This window comes from Macaca nemestrina, chromosome 1 (genome assembly GCF_043159975.1).
Source record: "Macaca nemestrina isolate mMacNem1 chromosome 1, mMacNem.hap1, whole genome shotgun sequence".
In the NCBI taxonomy this organism is placed as follows: Eukaryota; Metazoa; Chordata; class Mammalia; order Primates; family Cercopithecidae; genus Macaca; species Macaca nemestrina.
This window is the reverse complement of record NC_092125.1, coordinates 126220369-126245039: the sequence shown is the minus strand read 5'-3', so window position 1 is coordinate 126245039 and position 24671 is coordinate 126220369. Positions and strand designations below refer to the sequence as shown.

At 35.3% G+C, this 24671-nt stretch overlaps 1 protein-coding gene and 1 long non-coding RNA gene across 20 annotated transcripts in view; one reads left to right on the top strand and one right to left on the bottom strand.

Annotated features, from left to right (window-relative positions):
* LOC105489205 (netrin G1) overlaps positions 1-24671 on the top strand; it is a 362022-nt gene that overhangs the window by 16819 nt on the left and 320532 nt on the right. The gene's annotated exons all lie outside the window — the stretch shown is intronic.
* LOC139356294 (uncharacterized) lies at positions 10484-14831 on the bottom strand. Its single transcript, XR_011607896.1, has 3 exons — positions 14787-14831; positions 11307-11394; positions 10484-10709 (listed from the first exon to the last, which is right to left on the bottom strand). It is a non-coding gene; the product is annotated as an uncharacterized lncRNA (long non-coding RNA).

The following is a 24671-nucleotide window of genomic DNA, read 5'->3' as shown; positions in this document are numbered from 1 at the left end:
ACCTTGTAAACTATACCTGTGGCTTTAAAATTTGCTTTAAATCAATCCACAGTGAGAAATAGATTTTATGTTGGAACACAGTAAACACACACTTATCCCCATACACAGCCAAAACAAAAGCTTCACAAAACGGAACTTACACTTTCTATGTGTTATGGCCTCTGGTATTTTTTCTTCCATTATATTCTTTTCTCTTACTTAACAACTAATTGGAAATTATATACTGATTATGATCCACAAATTATATGTAGCATTGTTTTTGAAACTTGAATAAGTGTAAAAATACTGTACCAAACATTGCATAATATCCTTTTTTAAATTTAACATGAAGTTTTTGAGATAAACTGTTGTATAGTATTCTACCATATGAATATTTCTTCAGTCAGCCTTCTACTCCTAGGCATTTCAGTTTTTTGGATTTTACACTCTAAGGTTCTTGATTGGTGTTGTCAAATTGTCCACCAGAAAGATAGTTAACAATTTATAGTTCTACCAGCATGTTATGCAATTATGCTAGTCATTAGATCCTCATCAATACTGCACATTATATTCTCTCATTTTCATCCACTAAAAGGCCTTAGCAAGTAAATGAGGATACGGAGTTTAACCAAAATAATAATGACAAAATTATCTTATTCCCACATCTGTTTTCCTAAGGTTATAATGTTTTAAATTTGAGATTGATATAGGGACATATTTGAAGGTAAAAATGGCATTTCATGTTTAAAAGATGCATGTATTGAGAGGGTTGATTTTTAATATGTTTCTTGGCTATTTAAATTTCTTTATTTCTAACTGTAAGAGTTTTTTTTTTTTTTTTTTTTTTTTTTTTTTTTTTGAGATGGAGTCTGGCTCTGTCGCCCAGGCTGGAGTGCAGTGGCGCGATCTCGGCTCACTGCAAGCTCCGCCTTCTGGGTTTTTACGCCATTCTCCTGCCTCAGCCTCCCGAGTAGCTGGGACTACAGGCGCCCGCCACCTCGCCCAGCTAATTTTTTGTACTTTTTAGTAGAGACGGGGTTTCACCGTGTTAGCCAGGATGGTCTCGATCTCCTGACCTCGTGATCCGCCCATCTCGGCCTCCCAAAGTGCTGGGATTACAGGCTTGAGCCACCGCACCCGGCCAACTGTAAAAGTTTTAACTCCTTTGTACTTTTTGCCTCTTAGATTCTAACTTTTTACTAAAGCCAAAAATTAATATTTATTTATATATATGTAGTATTTGGACCTTTTACAGAAACTCAATTTTCTGTCAGTGTAATCAGTTCAAAATATGAATATCTTTTTACCATAAGAACAGGTATCATTTCAGAGACTTTTCCACGCTCCTCATTTTGTGGAAATGTTATGTGTTTCTGCACTGGATTTTGGTGGCAGAGACATAATCTTAGGGCTGGGAGAGATTCATCTGAGTGCCTGTTTCTGTCCTTTGTTCCTGTTATAAGAACTTAGCAAAGTTGTCATTTACTCTCAGGCAAAGCATCCTATCCACTTAGAATCAGTCCCTTTGAAAAAAGTTGAATATCCTTTATATTCCTTGTATAAAACCGCTGGTGTGAAATCTTTGGTTTTAATTCACCAGACTAATGGGCAGTCTGGTTTTTTGTGTGCCATTTAGAAATTTCAGAGTTTCTTTGCTTACAAAAGGGGAAAGTGACATTTGTTTCATAAGAATAATATTGGAAAGAACTTACTGAGATCGGCAGGTTGTCAATTTCTTCTCACCTTGCTAGGAATAGATAGATTCATATAGCATCTATTCCATGAAAATTAAAGATGTGAACTGAGGAAAAAGCAGAATTGCTTTCTCTTTGACCTACTTTGAGGCTGACTTCTAAAATATTAAATAAAGAATTGAACTAAGTGTTGCTCCAGTACAAATAAATAGCCCTTTTGTTTCAGAGGGTTAATGTCATTGAGAAGTCCAGCTGCCGACATTATCATGAGGTCATGTCTGCACAGTGATTTTTCACCATCGTATGTGACATTTTGTTGCTTTCCTGTTGCTCCCTTTCCTTCTTGGAAATCATAAAATGAAGAAATCAAGTACGCTTCCAAACAATTTCTAAGCATGGTCTGGAAGCTAGTCTTGTGTTTCAGCAATGTTGTCATGGTTCCTCTATAGTGACTTGTATGAAGGAAGAAATTATAAACTGGTAGAAAAGATTAGACAAGTGTAAGGAACATGAAGCCTGCCGAGAAGTTAAAAGACTGTTCTAGAAAAAGAATTCTCTGTTTCAAAGAAAGATATTTTAGTGTGTGCATAGGTGCCAGAAGACATGAATGTGGGATGTGTAAAACTATAAATTGTCTGCCAGATATGGAGAGCTGAGATTTGTAGGTCATATGAAGGTTATACCAAAGGACCTCAATCTTTTTGAAAATGACGTTCAAAATTTTTGGATTCCTTTGTGGGTCAGAGTGGACTGAGGTCATTCATATTGTGGACCATCTGCATGCTCTCTCAAGACAGAACAGAATCCAATGTGTGTGGTCTGCGTAAGTTACAGAAGCTGTGTGCATGACATAGAGAAAATGAGTTGGTGGCCAATATGCTAATCTGAGGTTGATTGTTGATGCCTGGGCCACTCCATATGGGTTTTTGTTTCAAAGTTTAGAAAGACTAATCTTATATGAGGTGTTAGGGAGCATACTCATCGATGTGGCTACTATCTGGCTCAGAATTATGTTCTATTTAGCCATCACGGGAGACAGTGCTTTTATAGTGCCGAACATGGTGTGATGCATATAGGAGTAGTTACATGCTTGTTGAATTGAACTCGTGCTATATTTTTACAAATAATACTTGTAGCTGATATTTATGAAGAACTTACCTGGTGTCATGCACTGTACTGAAAGCTTGGACTGTGTTGGTTCTTATAATCCTCAGTCCTGTCTTATCCTTACTCACCAGAGTAATTGAAGCATGAGGTTAAATAATTATTGTAAGTAAGTCATGCAAAGAGGATATAAACCCACTCTGACACCTACGTTCCACTCTTAAACTATTCTATTCCCCCCTAATTTTATTTGTAGCATGTGGAATAAAACCATAGTGAAAACCTTTTTTAAAAAATAACATTTATGATTTGGGCTATGAGCTACAATACTATGATTTTGTTATTTAAAAAGCCTTTTATCTGAAATAGCCTCAGAAAATTGGATTGTGTAAACAGAGTGTATGGAACGTTGAAAATACATATTACGTGATGAGTGTCTTCATTCAGAGATAAGAGAACTGATCAACAGTGTTTGTTTCCATTCTTGCTTTCTTTTCCATTAACGTGTTCATATAAATGGAAATAAGCTGTTAGAAATCATAGAAAGCAGAGTACATATTGTATTCATCATGTAAAAAACAGAATAATAAGTCAGCAACTGTTGGCTAGTTAACAAAATCATATTCTTGTGGGTGAGGTGTTGAGAAAAGTGGTTAGTGTGATGCTTTTGTTTTGTTTTTGGTTTTTTACAGTATCAATAACAACTGTTATCATATAGCCAACTGCCTACATGCTGTCTCTACTTGGATGTCTAGTAGGCAGTTTAAACTTAATGTGTTTATTATAGAACTCTTGATTTCTTCTTCCTAAATCTATTCTGCCTCTAGTATTTCCCATATCTGTAAATGGCAACTTATACTCATCTGGCTGCTGAAGATGAAAAATCTAAGAATCCTCTTTAACTCCTTTATATCTCTCACAACATATATCAGCAAGTGCTGTTAGCAAAACCGTCAATTGCAAACCCAACCACTTTTTACCTTCTCCACTGCCAACAGCCAGGTCTCAACCAGCTGTGTCTCCAGGCTAGACTCCCGCAGTATCTCCTAATTCGTCTCCCTGCTCCCCACTTTTGTCCTGCTATCAACATCATTTATATACTGTATAATATAAACTATTATAAAATAGAGACATTGTATGTAATATAATAATATATGTATGCATATAATTTTAAACATCTCAGCCAGTCTGGCCCTTTCCTTGTTCAATTTTTCTCATAACTTTGTGTCCATTCAACATCATATCTCAAGCCTTACTACTGCCTGGAAGTTTCTATCTAATCTGGCTCCTGCATTCTTCTCTAACCTCCATTCTCATTGCTCCTGCCTTGCTCAGTCCTCTGTAGCTGCACTCTCTTGCTGTTCTTTGTAACACTGTTTATTCCTGCTTCTTGGCTTCGATCTGCATTCTCAATATCTTCCTATAGTTTTTTCCTAACTTTTATTCAGCTTTCCACTTAAAAAACCTCAAAGGGGCCTATCTGACCACCCTATTGAAATGCATCTTCTGAATTTTTTATGGGGATTATAGTAAAAATATTTACAAACTGGGACAGCATAAACACTGACCAATCAGAAGAGATGTCAATGGTTTTACTCCTTACAGGCCACCTCTGACTATCAGGATAGAACTGATATCTCATAGGTCATTATTTGCTCATCTATTTATATCGTTTTCCCCTCCAGAATATGAGCTCCAAAGGGTAGGAATTGTGTTTTGTAGTGCCCATAGTAGAGCCCTGTAAACATATGTTAAATGAATGAATGAACCGTTAAACAGAGATATATTTGTTGGACCATAACATTCATATCAAAGATTATTGCTCTGATATACACAAGGTCTTCGGGGTATTGGCTGTGCTAGAGGCCCTTAATCTTTTAAAGGTTCTTAACTTTGGAGAAAATCATAAAACTTTTCTTTATTTTTCAATTAAAAATATTTTAAGGTACATAAACAGTATGATAAATACATGTGCAACCACAACTTATAGGCTGGGCATGGTGGCTCATGCCTGTAATCCCAGCACTTTGGAAGGCCGAGGCAGGAGGATCACTTGAGGTTGGGAGTTTGAGACCAACCTGGCCAACATGGCAAAACCCCATCTCTACTAAAAATACAAAAATTGGTCAGTTGTAATGGTGTGCACTTGTAATTCCAGCCACTCAGGAGGCTGAGGTACGAGAATCACTTGAACCCAAGAGGCATCATGCCACTGCACTCCAGCCTGGGTGACAGAGTGAAACTGTGTCTCAAAAAAAAAAAAAAAAAGAAAAAAAAAGAAAAAGCACCAAAAAGCCCTCCACCACTTATGATTTATGATTAACAATGGTAATGTTATATTGTTTTTGTCAGAATTTAAAAAATATATATCACTGACAGAGTTGAAATAATCTTTGTCCCTATTTCCCTAAGAAGAAATCAGTATCTTGAATTGGTGTATTTCCTTCTAGTCCATGCTTTTATGCTTTTATACCTGGATTATGTGTTCAAAAATAATATATAGTTTTGATTTTGGATTTTTTTAACGTTACCATCCTGAAAAAAAAAAAACTATTCTGTAATTTGCTTTTCATTCAACATTATATTTGTAAATTATTCATTTGATCTATATGATCATGTTAATTCATGTTAATACTATATATAGGTACATATGTATGCATATGTGTATATTTCATTATATAAATACATAACTCATTAATGGAAATTTGGGAAGTTTCTTTTTTTATTTTTACTTTTTGCAATTATAAGCCACTCTACAAGAAAGATCTTTGTACCAAACTGTTGGTGTGTATGAGCAAGTTTGATTTTGTTTTTCCCGAGGTACGCACCCCAAAGCCAATCTGTTGGACTGTAGAGTATGAGCATTTTCGTCAAATGTGGTTGCACTACTTTGAATTCCTACCAACAGATTATAAATATTCTCCTTAATAAGTTTTGTCTTGTTTATTTATATGCTTCCTCTTATTATGGAATTACTATATTAAGAAATCATGTTTCTCTTATTTCCTTAGCTGTCAGGAATAGATTTTATGATATATCATGGTAACCACAATTAAGTTAGGATTTTTGATAAAACTCTACGTACTATGGCTCTTCATCTCTCATTTTTGTTTTAATTATTTAATAATATATCACTTGGAAGTTGTATAATCATCACCAATAAATATTTAGAATGGCAAGTTAACAGAAAGACAGATGAAATTTGGATAAATAAACATTGAGCTAAACTATGAACAAAATTCTTTGACTAGAACTTTACACAGGGGGCAACAAATTTTAAGAGTGGCACCTTACAACTGGCCACCCGAACTTAAAGACATACTCTGAACCTATACAATTTGTATAAAAGTCCCTCTTCTAAAATTTTTAATACTTAGCCATGTATAATTTTTTCCCCAAATTTACTGTCTTCATTACTAGACTATAACAATAGCCTTATAGTGCTTTTAAACTGGAAGTCTTTTTGCTTACTTTGCAAGATGATATATAAATATTGCATCATCCATCACCGGAATAACTTGTCTCCTAGATGAAAACCTGAGGGTGATGTGTAACTGTAATAAATTTGGACAGCAAGGAAGAGTTCTATTTCCAATTAAAACCACAGCCAGGAGTTTACATTTAGACTGACAAGGGAGGTAGATCAGTACACATTTTGTACGTCTTCTTGTTTGTTCAGGGGAAATTGGGGGATCTTTTAAGAGTAGCAGTGATAAGTCTTTATATTTCTTTATGACCTCATAAAAAAGAGCCAATTGTCCCTTCCTGAAAGGAAGTTTCTGGGATCAGAAGCTCTCTGGGTTTTTAGACATTTAGAGCCAGGTGTTCTGAAGTGCCATGTCTAACATGGGGAAGTGCATGCCTTTATGGATATTTTATTTGGATTTAAACAGGTCTGAAGGTTCAAGTTGTACCTCAGTCAAGTTATTTTCCTTCTTTGTTTTGAAAAATAATAAGATGATGTACTTAGCACAGTGCCTGGCATATAGTAAATAATAAATATTAATTATCTTTATCATTGTGACTATCATTTATGTTGCTAAAAGATACAAGTCCTTCTGATTCTTATTTTCTGCTTTGAATGAATCTTCTAAAGGTTTTCCTATTAGTTTCCCTTTCTGAAATGTGTCTGGCTTTCCTGGATGTTACTAGTGGCAGCTAGTAGCTAACTGCTTGTGAGGTTCAGCCTCCAATAAGGTATTTAAAATCAAAATAATTTCACAACTGTGATTTTAAATTAAATGAAGTGTATTCTAAATAACACAGAATTAAAATAATCACTCATGGATACAATGACATTTGCACTGAGATTACATTGGCTCGGTGTTTTAACAACTGCGTTAGAAATGTCTATGAACAATATAATAACTATTTCTGAAAACAAAGAAAGCTAACAAAATAAATAATTATGCAAATAAATTAAAGCTCTTTTTATTAATGACATATTGGAATAGGCTCAATATGTTGGCTCTCATAAAGGCATAGCAAGTGAGAGGAATTCCTGCTGCATGGGAAATGGAAATGCTAGGTTCTAAATCAATTATTTTGGCTGCCATATTATCCATGTTATCCCCTTCCTCAAAAGCGTCCAGTGGATTTCCACCGCACTGCTAATCAACAAAACAAAACACTATTAGATGAAACTTTAGCTCCATAATTTCTACTTGCTCCAATTGCATTTTTTACTTCACAGTGTGTTTGATTAGAGACACCAACAAGTTGCATTATCAAGGTGACTGTGAATTAGAAAGAGGTGCTATTTCCTTCCAATACATGTAGCTTTGCACTACAACTTGAGGAGGGGAGAACAGGCTGGATCTCAGCCTCCACCTCTAGCTTGACTGGACTTCCTTGTGCTGGTCACAGCCTGGCCAACAGTGCTTGCTGGTCCCAAGCACCATGCAGGCCTCACAATTATAACTTGATTTTGTGCAGGACTCACACTGCATTCTGGAAAGAGAACCATAAAGAGTGAAAAAGCTGTTGTAATCCATACAGCAACTTTATTTATGTGGCATTGAATGATAAAAGTAACAAGTGTTAGTAATTTAACTTACTGAGTACCTATTATGTGCAAGGTACTGAGCTAGAGGTATAAAAATGTGCAAAACAGACTTATTTCCTAACGTCTTGGAGCTCATGGAGAAAGCAGGGAGAAATACTTAAATAAGTACACCAGTAACTACTACTGTGATAAACACTTCAAAGAAGAAATTTAAGTTCCTATGAGAGTATGTAATCTTAATGCTGGTGATGTTAAGAAAGTAAAGACCATTGTTCTTGAGGAAAATCTGAATGTTGTCAAATGCTAGATTTGTGCAGTGATGGTTTTAGTTTTGCATCTACATATTTACAGCTGTTAGAACCAAATGCTTCTTCCTCAGTGCCACAAAGAAATAGCACTCCAACATAAATTTAATTGTCTCAGCAAGGCAATTTTTACTTCTATAGAAGGTTGCGACTCGTGATGGAATAATGGTGAGAGCACACCTAGACAAGGGAGGGGAAGGGGTTCTTATTCCTAATGCAGGTAGCCCCTACTGCTGTGTGGTTCCTCTATTGGCTAGGGTTGGACTGCGCAGTCCAAGCTAATTCCAATTGGCTATTTTAAAGAGAGCAGGGGTACAAGCCAGAGTGGGGTGAGTAGTTTGGTGGGAAGGGCGGTTACAGAACAGGTGACTCAGGATGATTCAGGTCAGAGAAGGTGACCAAGGGTGACTCAGGATGGAGCAAGTGACCAGGGTGACTCAAGACGGAGCAGGTGACCAGGGGTGACTCAGGTCAAAGCAGGTGACTAGGAGAACAGATGTGAACTACTGATTAGAACTGGTGGGAAAGTTGTTTACTGAAACTAGAGGCAAGGGGGCAAAGAGAACCAGGAAGTTAAACTTTAAAATGGAGAATCAAAGAGTAAGAGAGCTGAACATACTGACATACTGATTCCTTGAAGAGAAACTTGGAGTTCACTGTATCTAACACAGGTATCAAGACATGCAACTTTATTATTAAAATGCCTACATTAAAATAGTTTTGCTGTTATAAGACAAAAAATCCCTAACTCCTTTTTGTCACTGAAACTATGTTTTTAAGTTAATTTAAGAGCAAGTTTTCTTAGCAATGCAACTGCGCTGTTGTAGTAGGTAATTCTCCTGAACAATGCACTCACCATTTCATTTTGTAATTATTACTTACTAGTCTGCCCACTACATCAGATTGTAAGCTCCTTGTAGACAGAAATGAACCTGTGTTCTTTATTGTATCTCGGGCAATTAAGTATAGTGCCTGATACATAGTGAGCCCTTAATATCTAACCATGGAATGAAGAATTCTTGTACCTGTCTGCTTTCCTAAATTTCTGCTCTCCACTTTGATTTTAATTATTGACCCTCAATAATCTTTTCTGCCACGTTTTTCTTATTACCAATGACTTTGCCATCATTTATGATATCGAAGGAATCTCATGAAGAATCTGGCAGAAGTTGATACTTGGGGATGTTTTGTGGGAGTATTTAGTGGTTTCTCTCCACTGTGAATTCACTAAGTTGCGTTCCCTAAGTGTCCTCTAAACAGTTAGTTCAGTTCTGCATGTGTTTATGAAATTCCTTGCTCTGTAGAGCCCTGGGCTGGGCATAATGGGAGCTAACAATGACAGTCTGTCCTCTGCCTTCAAGAAGCTTTATAAAGTAAATCATTATTTACAAAGAAGAAACAAATATTATGCCGGCACTACATATAAAGAGCAATGGGAACACAGAAAGAAGCAATTCATTGCAAACTCAGAGGGATCAGTGATAACTTCATAAAACCAGAAGGCCTTTGAGCTAAGCTTTGAGAAAAAAGTAGACTACTCTGAGATGGAAGAAGAAATAGAAGGACATTCTAGCTTAAGGAAACTGCAAAGTCTTGTCTTTTGCTTCCCTTTTAAAATAAGTTTCTTTTATAGATTTATCTCAACAGTAACAAATGTTACCATTGTGCTGTCTGTGAATTAATCTAAATCCTGCTCAGCTCTCCTTATGTTTCCCAATACATAATATACTAGCATCATTTCTTATACTTGGCTTCTTCTCTCTGTAATCAATCTTTAAATGCAATAATGTAGGTGAAGGTATTTTATAAAATGAAAAGTACTAGATAAAATAGGAGGAAAGTGGTATAAAAAGTAAGTTACCATAATTCTTGTTTTATATTTATTTGCAAGCTCAGTGGTCACAAATCATCAGTACTTAACAGATAATATAAAGATCCAATTCAAAATATATTTACAAAAGCCTAATCAAGTAATTTTGGACAAGTTACTTATTTAAACTTTCTGGGTTTCAGGGATTTTTTTTTACTTTTTTTTGTGAAGATTGTCTGAAGCAATTAACTGTGAAACCAAAAGTACAAGAAAAAGTCACTTTTAATAACATACCAGACCCTTGGATTGACCCAGGCCTTTGCCTATCAAAAATGTTCTAGAGATATGAGACATACGTAATTGAGATATACAATAATACACAACAGTAGATGGGTAAATATCAAAGTCACCGGTACTGTCATTAAGTACCATAGGTTTAAGTGCTCTTATTTAGAGATGGGTACAGTAAGAAGGATCACAATGACACAGAATTCAGATACAAGCAACTTAACCTGCTCTAGGTCATAATCTCTGACATTCAGAGGGCGTTCTGTAATCCCAGCCCAAACCTCAGTTTTCCCTCCTATTCTGAAATACTTATTCATGACTATATGACAGTTTCAGTGGTATATTGGACTGTTGGTTTCACCATTGGTTTCCAGTAAGAAACGTTTATAAAATTGCTTAAGTTCCATTTTATTTGATTTGCTCTTCAAATCTTCATAATTCCATGAGACTGTCTACAGTCATCCTTAGAGTGGCACGAATTTATGCATGTTCACCAAGAAGAACTTTATTTTAGAAGAATCTATCTGTAATGACAGAACATCAGCATTACCTTTTTCACAGTTTATTAGTAGTGGGGATAATATATATTCTATATGATTTATTATTATCAGTGTTAATATTTCAAAAGTGCCTAAAGTTCAAGACCCATATTTATTATACTAATAATTTGTATAATTATTAGTACAAATATAAAAATAATGTGTATTTTCATATTTGTATAAAAACTTAAATATGGTTTTATGTATCTTTAGTCATGTTAATACTAATATGTAGGTGAAAGCCTCATTTAAAAAGTGAGGAAACTGAGGTGAAGAGGTTAAATGACTTGCCATAAGTCACAGTAACTAATAAAAAATAGTTGTGAGATTACTGGATATCATTAAGTAAGAAGTAATTTTTATTGAGTATATTTCATCAGGCACTGTCTAAGTGCCTAACATGTATTAATATAATCTTTGAATGAAAGCTTGAGTAGATTTTAGAAAAATATAAATATATTGCCCTTAAGTTTTCCAGTTCTTGTAAAGCCATTCTTTTTTTTCATGTATATATTGTTTGTCAGTTAAGTAAGCATTTGGAAAACAAAACAAAACTTTACAGTCATTATTGATGCTTCTTACCTTGGGTTGTCATAAGGCTAATGAAAGGCTCTGCGGAAATAATGCCAGGACAGACTCCTCTGGGCACTACAGGATCGAAGGCATTGGACTATTGACAAATTGATACCAGAAAATGACTTTGAGATTCCTGAAGGAAAAATACCCTGTAATTTCATAATATAACTAATGGGAGCTTTACTTTGAAACAAGGTTATTCATGTAGTCTAGCCTGAAATGAGCAAGACAATAAGTGTTGCTCTACTGCCCTCCTTCCCTGCACCCCCCTTATTTACTTCCTTCCTTCTTTCTCTTTTTCTTTTTAAGGAAGTACATAACCAGCACAGGAAATCACTGGTAAAGTCCTCGTTTTCACTGTAGAATCCTGTCAAAAAATGACCTTAGCAACTAGATTGTAATAAAAATAATTTCAAGAAGCTGTAAAATTGTGTCTACAGTTAGTTATTAATCTATGAAGTAAGACACTACATCTAGAAGAGTATTTTTCTGATATATAAATCTTATTTATTTTTAACATTCTGGATAGTTTAAAATATTTCTCTCTCTCAGTAGAAACTTTTCCATATCTGCTTTAACTTGACAGTATGCCCCTGTCTACAAGTGTTCATGAGCATCTCTGCTGCCTTGAGGAAAATAGAAGTGGAACTATTTTGAGGTGACATTTACCAAGGACAACAAAATAAACCCTATAGTAAATCTAGCTTACAATAATCATATTTTAAATTGCATCCTGGATAAACATAGGAATAAGCACATTGTATTTTTTTCATATCTATAGCAATATCTGTGATTTCACTCCTATTTGGCTCAATCCTCCAAACTCAGGACAGGCCCATTAGTCTCTTAGCCATAAAGGGCTGATTCATAGAACCAACATAGCAAAAAAAAAAAAAAAAAAAAAAATCTGCAGAAACATCTCAAAATAATTGGATATATTTGGTGAGCTGATGACATTTTGAAAAATTGATCAAATTGGTCACCAATTTCAAATATACATCATTTTTGACAGACTGAAATTTGCTGAAGCCATTACTAAGGCCTCCATATGTAGGCTAGCCTTCTTTTTCTATTCAAACTGTACCCATATTTAATGTGTAGTTAAAATAAAACTAGCCATTGCAGTTTAATCTACAAATGCATTTTTTGACTCCATAGCCTTTGTATCAAATTCGGTTTTCTTGAATTTATAGATTTTACAAAGAATGGCAAGAGTATTAATATTTTAGAGCGTCTTGGTAGGTTCCATTCTGATAATGAAATCCTGTGGGTATACATTCCTGTAATTTATGGTCTTGGTCACCTGGGAGAAGTTAAACTTATAATTCATTAGAAATTCAAGGAAATTTGGAGAATTATTAGCTCTGAGAGGACTGGCTCCCTCAGAGGATGGCCAAGCTACACAGTAGCAACGCTTCCATTTGATGCTTACTCTTCTGCTAGTCTTTTATTATTATTAAAGATTTAGGGGACACAAGTGCAGTTTTGTTACACAGATATACTGCATAGCTGTGAAGTCTAGACTTGTAATGTAGCCATCGCCCAAACAGTGTACATTGGATCCTGTAAGTAATTTCTCATTTAGAGCTCTCCTTCATATATTCCACTTTCTTGACACCTCAAGCAGGAGTAGGGAACCTCTAATGGTGAAGGCCTTCATAGGAATAGTTTATGCTGTTACCCCTTCTAGAAATACTGAATTTTTATAAAATCTTACAAATAAGTGAGTGGCTATCCAAGAATGAAATTTGAAATGGTAAGGTGTATGTTTAAAGCAAGGAGTAGTTTTTACTCTCTCTATTCTCTGACACAACCCCCAGGATGCCTTGCACTAGCCTACGGTATCAGTCAGGGTGGTCATTCATTAAGATATCTAATCGTCACTGTAACCAGAGAAGCAGAGCTAATAGGAGATGTACATTAAGAGATGCCTCACAATAATTGGTTTATGCTATTGTGGAGGCTGCCTAGGCAACTGAAAAATCTTTATGGCAGGCTCTAAGAAAGGGAAGGCTGGAACTCTTGTGCACAGACTAAAGTGCTGTCCACAGCTGGAATTTTCTCTTCTTTAGGGAAGACTCAACTCTGCTTCTAAAACATTTCAACTGATTGAATCAGACCCACTCAGATTATCTAGGATAATCTCTCTTACTGAAAGTCAACTGATTATGGACTTAAATCACGTCTATAAAGTATCTTCACAGAGACACCTGGATTAATGTTTGGCAGAGTAACTGTTGACTGTAGCCTAGACCAGTTGATGCATCAAAAAGACCATCACATCTACTTTTTAGGAATACTAAGAAAATTACTTTTACAGTGGATTATTGATTAAGGCTTCTTATATAAAAATAACTTAAACCAAAAGGAAGTGAAAATGAAAGGGGGTTCGAGCCTAAGGAAGGTAAATAAGTTATTTCTTTTTTTCTTGGACCACATCAATGTCATGTGTGAAAATTCAAACGAGTAGAGTAGCAACTTTTAGTACTCATCTATTATTTTATTTATGTTTATTATCATCCTGTGGATGATATACTAGGTTAAGGGAAGGCTGTTAAAAATTGATTAGCAGTCTTAAAAAAATGACAAATATATTAATTACATGCAAAAAAAATTATTGTTACTGATGATACTGGTTAAAAAAAAGTAATTATTTAAATGGCAGATTTAATATCATTAAGATTAATAACCAGATATAAATGGAACATAATTATTGCTGCTGATAATCTAGACCCATTGGAAGTGGATTAATTGGATGGGCTATTTGGTATTTATGTGTTTTGTTTTAATAGTAGCTATTGTACTGAATGCGATTTTTCTTGAGGGGAGAAAAAACAAAAGAATAAAAAATGGAATAAAAGTAGCTATTATCGATTAAGTTCCAAAAACACATTATAATTTATTAAGTTACCATTGCTGACCCCATAATCAAATATAGGCAGTCATTGAAGAATATATTCAAGCTTGCAATTCCCTTTTCTTTCTTTGGAACTGTTTAATCAGAATAGTAGGTTCTGGTAAAAAATGCATTCTTCATATCTTAATAATGGGACCATCAATACTTGTAGCATCACACAAATATTTAGTGTCCCAATCCACATTTTAATGACACAAAATGTTATTGTGTTGAAATCTAGCCTCTAGTATGTGGTAAAATCAGATCAACTCGTCTTATTTTGTCAGGTCAAAACCAGATACAGTTTTTAGTATAACATTTTCCATATTTCAAATCAATACCATACTCTGTGCCCTTTTTAATATTTAAAAATATTAATGGCTAAGTTATTGATGTATAAAAATGCTCAGTAAATATTTTTCCTTTTCCATCTTACATTTTTTGAGTTGAGTTTCAACACATTACAATTTTTCACCCCCAAAAAGTTTTTATTTTTTCTCATTGTATGTGTGTGTGTATATATATTTATAATGATAACACTTGCTCATTTTCCCCGTCCATTCTATACTAACTCTGAGTTTTGCACTTACATTCCTTCCGTCCTTCAGCAAACAGCTTTTTCTCTTCCTCCTGGCCTTTCACTGTCTCCTCACAGCCATTGGCAGACAGTACTGAAAGGACTTTTATGACTTGAGATTCAACTTTTTCTTTCTCAAGGAGTCTGGATGTCTCAAAGACACTGGGTTCTTTTTTGGTCTCCTGAGCAGCCCGTGGTCTGCCATTGTGTGTCCCAGCAGGAGGCTTAGAAGCTTCCAGACTGTCCTGTGTGTGGAGCCTCCATGGGGCTCTGTACTGCAGTCGCCCTCAGTATGAGTCACTGCACACCTGCTGCATTTATCGCTCTAAAATTCATTTCTCTGCCCCTCACAGACATAACTGCCATCCACCCTCTGAAAACCTGCAGTATTTCTGGAGATTCTGCAGTGACAACTGTTCACTTTATCTGAGTCAATGCATTTGCTAAAAGCTGACCAGAGTCACCAGCGATTTCCTAGTCTCACATTCACACTGGAACATAGGATACTTTTACCAACAGCTTGGATTTTTTTTTCTTTTTTTTTTTTGTTTTCCTTTGCTTTTTATTTTTATTTTATTTTATTTTTTTTGAGATGGCAAGTGAGAAATCTAGGATTTTCTAGAATGAAATATTAACTTACCTTTAGTCTGTTTTTTATTCTTTTGCCAGTTTGACAATCTAGTATATATTCTATTTATTCACTTCAGTTGCTACATGCTGTTCAGATAACCACCTGACTACATATGCCAAGCATTTTGCTCCTAGATTGTTTAATCCTCAAACAATTGTATGACGTAGGTGTTGTTATCCTTGAAGCACTTGAGAACAGTGAGGCTCAGAGAGATCAAAGAGCATTGTCTATCACAACAAAGCTAATGAAGGACTGAGCTGAGATTCATCCCTAATTTCACAACCTATACTCTGCCAAGGGAATTCTTGGGGACCTTAGCATAAATTACTAACAGCTAACTTCTGTCAAACATCAACTATGTATCAGGCACTATTGTAAGACTTTTATATGTGTTCATTCATAACCATCCCAATGATTAAGTACTATAATTGACCCCGCTTTTCAAATGAGGAAGGTAGGACACAGAAAAATTACAAAATCTGTCCAAAGTCACACAATTAGCAAAAATCTTGGCAGTCTGGTTTCTGACTCCTTATGTTTATCCTGCATCCCATAATATGTGAAGTTAAGTTGCAGAGTCCAAGACTTAAAATTGTCTTTATACTGTCACTAGAAAAGAAAAGAGGCCAGTGGTTTGGTTAAGACATTCTTGGGCTGTGGCGAATACTGACTTTGCTTTTAAAAGTTGTCTCAAAAGGAAATGGAATTTTTATGGCATCAACCTGATTAAGGGTTTGCCTTAAATTATAGACTTCTTGTCCCATGTGTCACTAGGGACTCTCATAAATAGAAATTTGCTATGTTATACCAGAATAAATATTTAAAAACTGGCATTTTTAAAGCAATAGGTACTTGGTAGAATTTTGTGATAGAAGAAAATAATTTGTCTTGGCAGACTCTAAAGTAGATAATTTGGCAATGTCCTTCTGCAATCTATGTGCTGTGAACTTGACTCTTGAGAACAGCTGCCTTTCTAGAGAAATCACTTCATTCAGAAGAGATGACTTTTCTGTTTCCAGATCAGTATGAGATTGGTTCAGGAGAGCTCAGTAATAATTAACTGGTCCACGAGAACATCATAATGGCTCTGTAGTAGGAACTGAAATTATACTTCACTTCCAGGCCATTATATGATATTTGTCAAAGAATCAGGTAGCAGTGCTTCAAGGATTTATTGAGATATATACCCAGCCAGGATTTTTTTGTGGTGTTGTTTAATGCATCTTAAAGCCTCACAATTCACTATTCTAGCAGTTTTTCATTTTGTGTATTGTTCCTTTTTTCCTTTATACTTTTTAAAAATTTCTAAAGTTTAGTCTAGGATACAGAAAGAATGGTGATTCTTTAGAAATAGCCATTTCAAAGCCCTGGTGGAAGAGAATTGGTGTTTCTCTCCTTCAGTAATGGATAAATTGAATAACCTGACCTATTGTTTCCTTGAGGCAGGGAAGAAGTAAAGGATTGGGCCTAAATTTCTCTGACAACAAAGTGTGATCCACAACACTTCACCTTGCCTGAAAAACTATATGCCAAACCCAGAATCCTTCAGTAATGCCCAGCACACTCAATGCCTTGGAAATGAAGGTTTTACAGCTCTCTGGATCTTAAGGAAGACGATACCAATCTGGTGAAAGGAGTGTGAGGTGTTTAATAGTTCTTATTTAGAACAGTGAAATACAGTGAGAAAAATTACAGCTCTTTTTTTTCTTTTTTCTTTTCTTTTTTTTTTTGTTTTCTTTTTCTTTTTCTTTTTTTTGCCTGCTATTTTAAGATAGATAAGCAAATCTAAAGAATAAAATGATTTCATGAAGAAAAGACTTCAGAGCCACACTGAGAGTTTGTTTTGTCCTTGAAGATAGATTTGAGTGTTAGCATTTCCTTTTCTATATGGAATCTGAATTCCATCAGAATTTTCTGATCTTCTTTAATGAAAGTGTTACACTAGTCAACACTACCTTTGGGAGAGGAAAGTTGAGTACTGTTTAGGGTTAATGTGGCATAAAAAGTGATGTGCATTGGATCCCATATTCCACAACAGAAAAATATGACAGGATTGTTCTTATTTAATCTTGAGATTTCAGTCTTCTAAACAAACAGAAATTATTACCTTAATTGAATCACTAAATTATTGTTTAATTTAAATAGTATCTGGGTTAGAATCCTCTAGATTTACTTAATGATGAGTGTTCATGGAGTGTTTGCTTTATGCCATATTTTATTTCTGTTCTTTATAACAATCCTACAAGGTATCTATTGCCTCCATTTAAAAATGAAGACAAAAATAAAAAGCACAGTTACTAGCCCAGGAGCACATTGTTGATGTTTGAGCTGAATCCCTTACTCCTTCCACTGTGGAATGTAGCACTTTGACTGAATGTTTGCCCTTTAGTTTATTGTGCTGAAATGTGCATGTGTTTTTGCCTACTTAATTCTTTATTTTCCTGTCTCCCTCTTTCTGCTCTGATCCTTTTTGAAAGTTCTTTTGTTCTTCTGTACAAGCCATTAGGTTACTTTTATTGGTTAAACTCTCCCTGTTCATTCCTCTACCTGCTGCCCACCAAGACTGAGTTTTATGACCTTCCAAAGTGCTCCCATAACATGGGGTCTATGCCTATCACAGCAATTAACACAGTGCTCAATGATTTCCCGTTTGTTGTGTAATTCACCTCTTAGAGCAGGGATCTCATTCCCAGCTCTGCATTAGAACCTCCTAGGGTGTTTTTAAGAAATGCCAATATTTGAGAACTACCTTTGGAGATGAAATTTACAGATTTTTTTTTTTAGTTGTCTACCTAATTTTAGTGCAAGCTGAGAGTTGAAAATTTATCTTATAAATTCAAGGGCAAGGATAATTCAGCCGTGTTTCCAGAACCATCCCTGATATATAACAGATACTTCACTAATAATGACTGGTTGAAAGAATGAATGAATGAATGAATGAATGAATAAATGAATGAATGAATTTTTAAAAGCTGACTAACCATGGTTTTTGTAATGTAAGTATTTTATTTATTGATTTGATCACTGTATGGTTGTTGAAAGCATTAATGGTGAAATATTATCAGGCATTAAGCAGCAATTATAACGGTAGCTTCAAATTCAGTTAGTGCTTTCTGATTTTCGCAACCAAATTGTCTTTGCCTTTTGAAACTCAGCATAGTGACTCTTCTGTGATGCTTCTTAAGAATTCCAAACTCAAGAAAAATCAGCTTATTGAGATGAATAAAGTTTAACAATAGTGCAATCAGAATGTGAGGGTTCTTTGCAATTTGATTTGGGATTTAAAGGACCTTTATCTACTGGTATGTTATGTCATGATCAAACTTTGCGTTAGAAAGCAAGAGACATTTTAGAATTCAACAGCCTGCAAAAGGATACCGGCACCAGCACACAGCAGGTTACTGCCTAGGGCAACTTCATAGGAGAAATTGTTTGTCTCCCTAGGTAGCCATCAGGATATTACTAGATTTCTTAGAGCCATAAGAACATTAAGTGGGGTTTTCAGGACTATAATATATCCTTCAGCTCTCATTTCAATGGCAATCAATGTTCATAGTCCTCCTTTCAAAGCACTGGCAAACATTCTGGTATAATTAATGTCACTGAGGTATTGTTTTTCCTATTGCTTTCTGTTTCGTTTTTTTTTTCTAAGAAAGTTAGGCAAGTTACAAGACAGATGTCTTATATGAAAAGCTATTATGCTATTATGTAATTTGAAGCAAAAGGCCAGTCTCTAATAACAGTGTGGGTGTTAGGGGGCACAGAGTAAATTTACTTGAATGAGATCATTTATGGAAATTCTCTAGGGCACCATATTTCAATTTGGCATAAAAATTCCAGATTCATTTAACATATGCATGGTGAGAACAACTAATAGTTTTAAGGCCAGTTTGGTAAAGATTCATAACTTTGTCAGTTCATTACGTCTCTGCATAGATCATAAGTAATTTTAGTGTTGACAAGTACAGATTCTTGCTGGGGGTTGTGTGAAGTTTAATTCAGCAATTCAATACAAATCAAAAGTTACTTATTGAGGGCCCACTGTTTTCAACTGGGTATTTTGAGGAGAAGGCAGTTGAGTAAGACAAGGTTCCTACCTTCAGGGAACATATGGGTAGCTGAGTAAAATTTCTATTAGATAGAAAAACTGCAGCTTTCGACTATAAAATAAAGTCTTGCTGCAAATAAATTAGGTCTATAGATTAACACCATGGTAGGAGAGATTGATTTAGGGAGAGTTAAATGGTTTCCCATTTCCTATGAATATCTTTCTTTTCATTCAACTGCAATCAGCAACTTATTTGATAAGGGAGGTTTGGAAAATTATGTACATCGTGTATTTCTGAAATTAAAATAAAAATATGCATTTTTATAGACATGAAGAGCAAATCTTTACTATTAAGTATCTGAACACAAGATACTTTGGAGGAATAATTTCACTGAATTAATCTTTATAAATAACTCAGTTGCATTGATCCTCAAGTGAGGAATTCAAGGGTTGCCTTTGCCCATGTGTTTAACAAAGTACGAATCTTAACATCACTGTTAAGTGAATTAGCTGACAAGAGGAACTGCATATACACTTACAGTGAGGCTTAAGGGTGCTGTGGTACTTACATGAATTGGAGTATTTTGAAAATTTTCAGGTTAACCGCAATGCTATACTGCATTAGGAATTGACTAACATGGATAAACAGAATGGAATTTTTTACAATCTATATTTTCAAAGGTTTTTGATTTTCATTTACCCATCCAGGTTTTCCCCAATACTACCAGTTTCTCCTAATCTTTCATTATTTCACTCATTCCTTTCTGTTATTTGCCTAGTTTGATGTCTTATTATCTCTCATATAAACAAATATACATAGTGTAAAGCAAGGTTTCTCACACTTGGCATAATTGACAGTTGGGACTGGATAATTTCCTGTTGTAGGTGGCTATCCTGTATAGCAGCTTACTGGCACTAGATGCCAGTAGCACACACATCCAGTTGTGGCAAACCATCGTATCTTCAGATATTGCCAAATGTCCTCTGAGGAGCAAAATTGTCCTAGCTGAGAACCACTGATCCAAGTCAACTTCCTAAATCATCATCTTCAGTCTCAACTTCCTTCATGACAGCTGCTATTCTAATGATTCTAATGCATTATTTTAGTGAGAATCACATGTTTCTCTTGTGCCACTGAACTTTCAATGACTTTTACCGTAATATTCAAGGCCCTAACTGCCCTTACCTTGTTTTAAATTTAAGTTTTATTTTTAGCAAAATACTACATGCTCGTGTTAACAAATAAAAGAGTACAGAAGAGCTATGAAAACAAGTCACCTAGTCTCCTCCCAACTCTCATGTCTAAGAAGCAACCTTTTTTTCCTCCCTCAAGACAGAGTCTTGGTCTGTCTCCCAGGCTGGAGTGCAGTAGCATGATCTCAGCTCACTGCAACTGCCTCCTGGGTTCAAGCAATTCTCCTGCCTCAGCCTCCTGAGTAGCTGGAATTACAGGCACCCACCACCACGCCCGGCTAATTTTTGTATTTTTAGTAGAGATGGGTTTCAGCATGTTGGCCAGGCTGGTCTCAAACTCCTGACCTCATGATCCGCCCATCTTGGCCTCCCAAAGTGCTGGGATTACAGGTGTGAACCACCATGCCCGGCCTTAAGAAGCAACTTTTAAAGAACTGTTTCTGATTTACTTCTAGCAGTTTTCTCCATAATTCTAGATATATTTATGCTTTTGTTTGATTTATCAACTTTAGAACATTGATTTTCTCTCTTTTAAAGATGAAGTTTTAGATCAGTTATATAAATTGCCTTTTTTCTTCCCTTTTTTCCATTTTGTAATATTTAGGTGATTGTATTCATGTATGTTGATCTTGTAAACATAATCTATTACTGGTCAATCAACTTTCAGGACCACATTGTTATTACTTTCTGGAGCTAGGAGGGACTAGAGACCCAATTGATTGTTATCTCTCAACCCTCCCATTATAGTAAGTTGAGAACTTGACTGCTTTTACATTTTCTCCACCTCTTCCATGTCCCACCTGCTGTCAGCCATATTTTTATTTGCACTACTATTCACAGTGTTAAGATTTTTATTCTGCCTTGCAAATGCAACTAAGTCTTATGTCCTTTATTCTTAGGTTAACTCTTTAAGTTGAAAGTCATTAAACCAAATTTACATTATCATGACTGTGTAGACATTTTTCAATATTACATCAAGTTCAGATCTATAATTTTATTTTATTTTGCATAGGTCCAAACTCATGATCCTTGCATCACATGGAGTATAATGATTAGTATTGCCGGGCGCGGTGGCTTACGCCTGTAATCCCAGCACTTTGGGAGTCCGAGGCGGGTGGATCACGAGGTCAGGAGATCGAGACCATTCTGGCTAACACGGTGAAACCCCGTCTCTACTAAAAATACAAAAAAATTAGCCGGGCGTGGTGGCGGCGCCTGTAGTTCCAGCTACTCGGAGGCTGAGGCAGGAGAATGGCGTGAACCCGGTAGGCGGAGCTTGCAGTGAGCTGAGATCGCGCCACTGCACTGCAGCCTGGGTGACAAAGCGAGGCTCCATCTCAAAAAAAAAAAAAAAAAAAAAATGATTAGTATCAGTGTCAGATAAATTCTTTTTTCTTCAATTCTTATCAGTTGTGAAAAATCATGCCATGTTTTACAAGTAACTCCTATCTTTCTTGTGAGTTTTCATTTGCCTCATTTCTTGCGCTATTGCCTGTTTTTCTTCGTTATAACCACACGTTTATGATGTCAGTCTTTTCTGGATCCCAACCCACCACTTAGGTCTTTTTTTTCATTGTTCTCCTAGGTAGGACCCGTAGTTTCCCGTGTCTCTCTAACTTTTGCTTTATCTTCATTTTGTTAGGACATAGGTTCAATTAACTTAATAATGAAAAAGCATAGGGCAATCTACTTTGCATGGGTACTTGCTTGATGAAAAATTTCTCTATTTTACTCTCACCTTAATTGATAGGTTGGCACAGAATTCAAAGTTAAAAATATTTTTGTCCACAATTCAGAAGGCACAGTTAGACCCAGTGCTGCTGAAAAGACATACTGTTTTTCTTTTCTAGGTGACATGTTGTTCTCTTGCATTAAGTTTCACTAAGTTAAGCCATGGTGACACACAACATAAAAATCTTAGTGGCTTGCAGCATGTTAGCTGCAGATTGACTTTAGCTTGGTCCCACATGATCTAGACTGAAGAATTAGCCCCAGCTGGGAATGCTCACCTCTTGGCTAGAGAAAGGAGCTGTGGTAGATCAATGTGTGGAAACATAAAGCTGCTTGGACATAGCATATGTTATTCCCACTCATATTTCAATATGCCCAAGCTTGACATTAATGTAATAGGAAACATTCTTTCCAAGCCTCCTCCTTTTTTAGCCCTGCCCTCCCCACAAAGAGAAGACCCAGGGAGGGTCCCTGAAAGATGGGTCCTTTAGAGGGGGACAGTGAATAACCAGGAAAAATAAGACAATGTACCACACTCTTGAAAGAGTTGAGGACTTTCTTTTTATCCTGAAAATTTATAATGAGTGTCCAGTTGGTTCTTTTATTCATTTATTATTATGCTGGAACTTGGTGGATCTACCCAATCCAAAAGACTTACACTTTTCTTGTGGGAAGTATTTTATTATCTTTTAAATAACTCTTCTTCCTGTCCTTCATTCCTTCATCCTAGGAACTGAAGCATCTCAGTTATTTTTATCTGTATCTTTTATCTTTCTTATCTGTATCTTTTATCTTTTTATTTTTTAAAACACCCATGCCATTGTTTTGTGTTTTTCCTCTATGACATTTTTCCGGGCATTTATTTCAATATATTTTTTTAAAAATTGACAATACAATTACTGTTTTCTCTCAAAATATTTTATTTTTGTTATATGAATATATAACATTCTTGAACTTCTCTGAGTAGATTTGTTTTTGTTTTTAACCTTCATTTTAAGTTCAAGGGTACAAGTGCAGGTTTGTTACACAGGTAAACTTGTATCATAGGGGTTTGTTGTATAGATTATTTCATTACCTAAGTATTAAAACTAGTACCTATTAGTTATTTTTCCTGATACTCTCCCTCCTCCCCACCCTGCATCCTCCGAAATATTAATGGAATTATTTTAATATTCTGTTTCCTGAACTATCTCCATTTCCTTTAGGGTGAGCTTTTCTGTTTATTTCTTTTGGCTTTCTTTTCAAGAGTTTCTGACTAGAAGCATTGTGAGGGAGTAAGTCCAGTTTTACATTAGTAAGTTACATGTCAGGAAAGCTCCACTTTAAAACTCCAGTATACACACAGGAGCCTTAAATTTGCCCAATTAACTCAAGGCCCTATTTAACCCTTGCTTCCTACCTACCAGAGAGTGTCTTAGATTTTTCTGCCTGAAGATAGGAACCTGGATTGATTTCTACCCCGGCAACAATATAGGAATTGTAATAAAATCTGTGCTTCTATTTGCAAAGCCCATTAGGAAATAAAAATGTATTTGTGTTCCTATAAAGTTGTGAATTTCTCAGAGCTTATATTTTAGATAGGTATGGAAGTCTTAGTCGATCCTTTTTACTCAGTAAACATAATAATCGAGTTTGTCTGTCTTATCTGTGCTCCTTCTCAGTGTCAATATGAACCTTAGATGATTTGATGATGGGCCCTAAAGTACAACCTTTCAAACTTTTTAAATCTAAAATTAATGGTAATGCATTTTACATCAAGGCTCAGTAAACACATATAAACATAAATACGCATTTAAGTGAAATAAAAGTTTCACAAAAATGCCTTACTGTGTACAAAGCAATTTTGTGTTTTCTATTTCAGATTTTGAAACTATGATCAAGATTTGCTAAACTGATTTATGACATACTAATAATTTTATACTGTAAAAAAAGTGCTATAGAACATGGTCCTGAGAAGTAAATAAAAATGTTCTCTAGGTGTTTAAATAAATGTCACAAAATCCCTATTCTGAAGATATTGCCTTTATTTTATAACATTGCTCCGTAATTCAGAGGCTTATAATTTTTGGCAGACTTTGTTATTCAAAATTTCCTCCAAAATTAAAACTTAGGAGGAAACCACAAAACTAAAACATAATAATTGCCTAGATTAATAATGGATATATGTGTCCATTATCCTAGTTAGGATAATGTGTGGTTTGTATCGCCTAGATAATAGTATCTTCAGTATCTCCTAGAATATATTTCTTATAGCAGGGAATTTACAACATATTTCTCTTCATCAAAAAGATTTA